This window comes from Osmerus mordax, chromosome 21, assembly GCF_038355195.1.
Source record: "Osmerus mordax isolate fOsmMor3 chromosome 21, fOsmMor3.pri, whole genome shotgun sequence".
Taxonomy (NCBI): Eukaryota; Metazoa; Chordata; class Actinopteri; order Osmeriformes; family Osmeridae; genus Osmerus; species Osmerus mordax.
In genome coordinates this window covers 13230755-13238180 of record NC_090070.1, presented here as the reverse complement: position 1 = coordinate 13238180, position 7426 = coordinate 13230755, and the positions used below count along the sequence as shown (strand labels likewise).

Here is a 7426-nt window from a genome sequence, read left to right as displayed (position 1 = left end):
ACCAAGAGTACTTCCCAGATTATACAAGAGTACTTCCCAGATTATACAAGAGTACTTCCCATATTATACAAGAGTACTTCCCAGATTATACAAGAGTACTTCCCATATTATACAAGAGTACTTCCCATATTATACAAAGAGTATTTACCAGATTATTCAAGAGTACTTCCCAGATTATACAAGAGTACTTCCCAGATTATACAAGAGTATTTACCAGATTATTCAAGAGTACTTCCCAGATTATACAAGAGTACTTCCCAGATTAGTACTTAATACTTCATTCTCTCCCTTTCTCCCCCTCCTCTCTCTCCTCAGCCCAGAGCACCTTTAAGACAGTGAGCAGTGCATCGCTGGTAGAGTTTGAGTTAACGCGTGAGTCCTTATCTACCTAGCAACCACAACTATCATCACTATTACTACCTAGCAACCACAACTACCATCAGAATTGATACCTAGCAACCACAACTAATTGTCTCTACTCTCAGTATTAGAGGAAACACACCAGAATAACGACCAGCTATAAACCCAGACTTAACTCTCTGACTATACTCTTCCTCCTCCTTCTCTTCCAGAACTCAAGAAATTCAGGCGCTACCAGATCGCCATGACAACCTACAACATGGTGGGTGAGAGCCGCCGTCGGCTCCAGTGGAGGTTTTGGTTGGAGAAGCAGGTAGGAGCCAGGCTGGTTTGAGGGTGCCCTCTGCTTGGATGCTGGGTCTGTCTGTCAAAGCTTCATTGATTTCTATTGGTCCATGTAACTCTTAAGGATTTGGATTACACTCATACGTATGTGTGACTGGGTGATGAAGGATGTGTCTCCTATCATTCCATCATTAATTCTATTTTCAAATTGTACTCTCTCTCCCTGTCTTCTCATTCTACCCCCCCCCCTTCCTTCACTCTATTTATCTGTATTTCTCTCTCTCTTCTCTCTTCTCATCTGTCTCTCTACTTCTTGTCTCTCCTGTCCCCCAGAACGACATTGCCTTTGAAAGCCTGACTGGCGTTCCTTAATAGGCAGTGTGTGTGAGTGTGTGTGGGTGTGGGTGTGTGTGTGTGTCAGGAACACTGAGAGGTCATCTATTTTGTGGTGACGGCTCACCTTGTTTAACTTTCACTGAGAGTTGAGCCCCGAATCCATTAGACAGACGAGAGCGCAAATATATCCTTGACACACACACACACCTGACACACACACACACCTGACACACACATTTGACCCTCCCTGTGCAGTGCCAAGTCACACACACAGCCACACATTCTACTGACACAATTACTCTCTTGACCCCCTCCCCCCCCACGATCACACAGACACACACTCAGGTGTCCTGTCATCTCTCTCGCCCTCCTCCCATCACAACCCACTGTGTGTGTACGCACGTCAGTAAGTGTGTATGCGTGTGTGTGTGTGTGTGTGTGTGATGTTTGCTGGCCACACACATGGTCGTCTGTGGGAGGCGGTGAGGATGAAGATGATGAAGACTAGGATGATGATGATGAAATGGGCTGATATGTGCTTTTGGCCAAGGCTTAAAGTGGTGTGTGTATGTGTGTGTTTGTGATAGCAGGGAGTGCCCGAGGCATGATCTAATTGGGAGAAAAGATCACATACCTTCCCTAACGTGTTCCCCCCCCCCCCTCTCTTCCTCCCCCCCCAGCCCCTCCCTCCCTCCCCCCCAGTCCATCAGGGTTGTCCCAGCAGGGCCTGGCTGTCTGCAGCTCTCCTGGGAGCCTCCGCCCTCACACACCCAGAACGGTGACATCCTGGGATACAAGGTGCTCTCACACACACACACACACACACGCACACAACGGACACATCCTGGGTACAAGGTGCTCTCTCTCTCTCATCACACACACACACACACACACACATAACAGAGAAACACACAGTCTGCCCAGTCTCCTCTACTACTTAACATGAGTTGAGTAAAGAACTTGAACTTGCTTAAAGAAATGGGTCTACTTATACTGCTGGATATTATACTCTTCCTCTCCCTCTCTCTCCCCATCTCCCTCCCTCCCTCCTCCCTCCAGCAGTAAGAACATCAAACACAAGGTTATCTGTTCTGCAGGAGGAGGAGAGGAAAGGAGAGGAAAGAGAGAATTTTCATATTTGCGTAACAGAACAAGGAGAGAGAGAGAGAGGGCTCCCAGTAGAATGTTGATTAGAGGAGTGGGGCGAGGGAGCACCACCCAGCAGAGAGAGAGAGGGAGATTAAGGAAGAGAGAAATAGAGAATGTTTAATCATTTCTCTCTGTCGTGAACTCTTGAAGTGTGGGTAACTGTGGTACACTGAGAACACTGCTACATTAGCTCTAGAACCTTCTCTACAGGGTTCCTCAGCTGCAGAACAGCAGCATGACTTCCTACTTCCTGTTCCTCAACTGCAGAACAGCAGCATGACTTCCTGCTTCCTGTTCCTCAACTGCAGAACAGCAGCAGACTTCTGCTTCCTGTTCCTCAACTGCAGAACAGCAGCATGACTTCCTGCTTCCTGTTCCTCAGCTGCAGAACAGCAGCATGACTTCCTGCTCCTCAGGTACATTACTGGGAGAGGGAGCGTCAGAACCAGACTGAGAAGGTGCAGGTGGTGTTCGTCCCAGAGACCAGCCTGCGCCTGGGCAACCTGACCAGCTACACAGCCCACCTGGTCACCCTCACCGCCTTCACCACAGCCGGGGACGGGCCCGCCAGCGAGCCCCAGGGGGCTAGGACCCTGCAGACAGGTAGGGCAGGGGGCTAGGACCAGGTAGGACAGGGGCTAGGACCCTGCAGACAGGTAGGGCAGGGGGCTAGGACCAGGTAGGACAGGGGGCTAGGACCCTGCAGACAGGTTAGGACAGGGGGCTAGGACCAGGTATCACAGGGGGCTAGGACCCTGCAGACAGGTAGGACAGGGGGCTAGGACCAGGTATCACAGGGGGCTAGGACCCTGCAGACAGGTAGGGCAGGGGGCTAGGACCAGGTAGGACAGGGGGCTATGGACCCTGCAGACAGGTAGGACAGGGGGCTAGGACCAGGTAGGACAGGGGGCTAGGACCCTGCAGACAGGTAGGACAGGGGGCTAGGACCAGGTATCACAGGGGGCTAGGACCCTGCAGACAGGTAGGGCAGGGGGGCTAGGACCAGGTAGGACAGGGGGCTAGGACCAGGTAGGACAGGGGGCTAGGACCAGGTAGGACAGGGGGCTAGGACCAGGTAGGACATGGTTATCCTGATACACACCTGTTCAATCTCTTCACCTTTAATAACCTTCATCCCCCCAGCCCCCAGCCAGCCCAGCTTCCTGTCCTTCTCCGAGGTGACAGGATGGAGTGCCAACGTGTCCTGGGGGGCTCCAGCCTCCCCCAACGGGCTGCTGGAGGGGTACAGGGTGGTGTACCAGCCCTCAGCTCCTGTCCACGGTACACACACACCACACACACATAAACACACACCACACACACACCACACACATATAAACAAACACCACACACATATAAACACACACCACACATAAACATAGTCACATTCTGGCATCCACTCACGGCTGTGTGTGTGTGAGAGAGCAGGGGTGACCAGGCAGGTGACGGTGGATGTGAAGGGCAGCTGGCAGCGTTGGCTGCAGGTGAGAGAGCTGAGAAGAGGCGTGGTCTACAGCTTCAGCATCCAGGCTCGGGACCGTTAACTACGGCCCCCCCCTCCTCGCCAACCTCACCTCCCAGCCCCTCAACGGTGAGGGGGGCTATGTGGCGTGGGTGTGTTGGCTAGTGTGTCTTGGGTAGGGTGTGTGTGTGTGTTGACTGATCACTTCCTCCCCTGTGTAGGCACCCCTGGTTCACCCCTGGAGATGTCAATCACCAGGACCTCCTCAGCTCTCACCATCCACTGGTTGGAGGGCAATGCGGGGGCGGGACCTATCATAGGTTATGTCATTGAGGCACGCCCCTCAGGTAAGGAACACTCTTCCTTTTTCTTCTCCATCTACTTCCTGTTTCATTTTTACTGGATTTTTTTTTAACCTTTTCCCCCTTCCTCTGTCTCCCCCCTCCCTCCTCTAGATGAGGGGGTGTGGGACTCCTTCGTAAGGCTCCTCCCCCCTAGCAGCAGGACTGTTTCCGTGGCGATGGACCGGCTGAGATCAGGGGTCGGATACGAGTTTCGTGTCATTGCTGTCAATCGCTACGGTTACGGAGAGCCCAGCTCACCCTCCGCCGCCCTCGCAGGTAATCACACACACACACACTCACACACACACACACACACACAGCTGTCTGTCCTGGTGGTGAACGTGTGATCAGAAGAGCCTCCGGCCTGTGCTGCCGCCTAGAGGTGGTTTTGAACACACTTGAAACTTTTGTGTTCTGTGGAAAAAAACGTTTGGAAAAAGGGTATGAAAGGTTGAAAATAAATTGAGGGGAAAGGTTTGAAGTTTTTTTGGAAAAAGTTGGAAATCTTTTTGGGGGATATATTTGTAAAAAAAAAAAAAAAAAAAGCCAGACTCATTACTTTTCTTTTAGTTTGGTGGCATGATTTTTTTACATTTTACATTCATGATGTAAATGATCAATATTATTCTTGTCATTGCGCACCTTTGTTCATTTCCTGGGTATCATGCAAAACAAACGTAAGATTGTCTACAAAGCTACCATGGATCAAGGCAGAAGGCAACAAAAAACATTTTTGAAAAATAATTTTTGAAACATTCAAAATAAAAAGTTTAGAAACATTCAAAATAAAAAGTTTAGAAACATTGAAAAATAATTTTGAAAAAAACGTTTGAAAAAATTGCTGCGATGTGTGTGAAAAAACTTTTCACAAAAACTTTTTTACTTTTCTAACCTTTTTTCCTAAACTAAGTTTTCCACATCCAACATGTAAGAGTATGTCTCTCTGCCCCCTCCCCCCCTCCCTCCCCTCCCCAGCCCTGGCGGAGCGGCCCTTCTATGAGCAGTGGTGGTTCCTGCTGGTGCTGGCCCTGGTGGGCCTCATCCTGGTGCTGCTGCTGGTCTGCACCCTTGCTGCTGCACGGACACAGCCACAAGTACAGCTCCTGCTCAACCAACGGTGTGTGGGGGGGGGTACATCTGTGTGTGTGTGTGTACATCTGTGTGTGTGTGTGGCTGTGTGTACATCTGTGTGTGTGTGTGTACATCTGTGTGTGTGTGGCTGTGTGTACATCTGTGTGTGTGTGTACATCTGTGTGTGTGTGGCTGTGTGTACATCTGTGTGTGTGCGTGTACATCTGTGTGTGTGTACATCTGTGTGTGTACATCTGTGTGTGTGTGGCAGTGTGTGTGTACATATGTGTGTGTGTGTGTACATCTGTGTGTGTGTGGCTGTGTGTACATCTGTGTGTGTGCGTGTACATCTGTGTGTGTGTGGGTGTGTGTGTGTACATCTGTGTGTGTGAGATCTCTGCCAAAGTCAATAGCCAACTCATCACCCTGCCAAATACAGGTCGTGTTAGGACACCACTTGAAACTGACGTTGCTACGGTAACCCTGGCACACACCAGGCCAGAGGTGCTGTTATGAGGGGAGGGGAGAGGGGGAGGAGGCAGGAGAGAGGGGGAGGAGGGAGGGGGAGGAGGGAGGAGAGAGGGGGAGGAGGGAGGAGAGAGGGGGAGGAGGCAGGAGAGAGGGGGAGGAGGGAGGAGAGAGGGGGAGGAGGGAGGAGAGAGGGGGAGGAGGGAGGAGAGAGGGGGAGGAGGGAGGGGGAGGAGGGAGGAGAGAGGGGGAGGAGGGAGGAGGGAGGGGGAGGAGGGAGGAGAGAGGGGGAGGAGGGAGGAGAGAGGGGGAGGAGGGAGGAGAGAGGGGGAGGAGGGAGGGGGAGGAGGGAGGAGAGAGGGGGAGGAGGGAGGAGGGAGGGGGAGGAGGGAGGAGAGAGGGGGGAGGAGGGAGGAGAGAGGGGGAGGAGGGAGGAGAGAGAGGGGAGGAGGGGAGGGGGAGGAGGGAGGAGAGAGGGGGAGGAGGGAGGAGAGAGGGGGGAGGAGGGAGGAGAGAGGGGAGGAGGGAGGAGAGAGGGGAGGGAGGGAGGAGAGAGGGGGAGGAGGGAGGGGGAGGAGGGAGGAGAGAGGGGAGGAGGGAGGAGAGAGGGGGGAGGAGGGAGGGGGGAGGAGGGAGGAGAGAGGGGGGAGGAGGGAGGAGAGAGGGGGAGGAGGGAGGAGAGAGGGGGAGGGACCTGTGTCTTTAAAGGTGCTCTGTTGTCTGTGTTATAAATCTATGAAACTTTAAACCATAGAAAGGAGGTGCTCTCTGATCGCTCCTTGTCTCCCTCCCCCTCCTCCCCCTCTCCCCTTCCTCCCCCCCCTCCCTCTCCTCTCCCAGCAGGAAAGCACATCCAGACAACTGAGGAGTCGGTAACCCTTGACAACGGAGGCTTCACCTCCCTGGAACTGAACAGCCGCAATCTGAACACCAAGAACTCCTTCCTGAAGAAGAACGGAACCAGGTAGAGGAGGGGAGAGGGGGAGGAGAGGGGAGGGGGGAGGAGCATGTACTAAAGCTGTGTGTGTGTCAGGTCCCCCCCCAGACCCAGCCCTGGAGGGCTCCACTACTCAGATGAAGACGTCACCTATAACGGAGCCGTGCTCACAGAGAGCACCATGCTGACGGAGAAGGCTGCTGAGCTGTCTGGCTCTGAGGTACACACATAGACACACACACACATACACACACATACACACACACATACACACACACACATACACACACACATACACACACACACATACACACACACATATACACACACACATACACACACCTCTGCTCACCCTCTCCCCCCCCCCCCCCCCCCCCCCCCCTCAGCTCTCAGACAGTGACTACGAGGACGAGCCTCCTAAACACTCGTTTGTGAACCACTACATGAGCGACCCCACCTACTTCAACTCGTGGAAGCGTGCCCGGGGTCCGCAGGGCCAGCAGGGGCCCCAGCTGGAGCAGGACTACCCCACCGTGGTCACCCAGCACCTCAGTGGGGGGGCCTACACCCCGGGGGGCCAGCCCGCACACACACACCCCGTCAACAACCCCCCGCCCGGGTCACGCACTCCCGTCACAGGGTTCTCCTCTTTCGTCTGACACACACACACGCTCGTGTGCAGACACGTGTCGTCAACACCACACACACACACACGCTCGTGTGCAGACACGTGTCGTCAACACCACACACACACACGCTCGTGTGCAGACACGTGTCGTCAACACCACACACATACACACTCATCTGCACACACACACACCAGCATGGAGGATAGAGGGCAGAAGGACCTACTGTGACGAGACATTATGCTGAACGAGGACGAGGAGAAAGGGAGTCAAAGAAGACAAGAAAACATGAACATTTAAATGAACTTATGACCCCACTCACTCTCCTTTTCTCTCTACACAATCACTTTTTTTCTCGCTGTGCCAACTAGTGTGTACCTCCTAAAAC

The 7426-nt window shown here is 53.1% G+C and overlaps 1 pseudogene; it reads left to right on the top strand.

The window, feature by feature from the left end:
• Positions 1-7108, top strand: part of LOC136964994 (protein sidekick-1-like) — a 7495-nt pseudogene extending 387 nt beyond the window's left edge.
• The last annotated feature ends 318 nt before the right edge of the window (positions 7109-7426 follow it).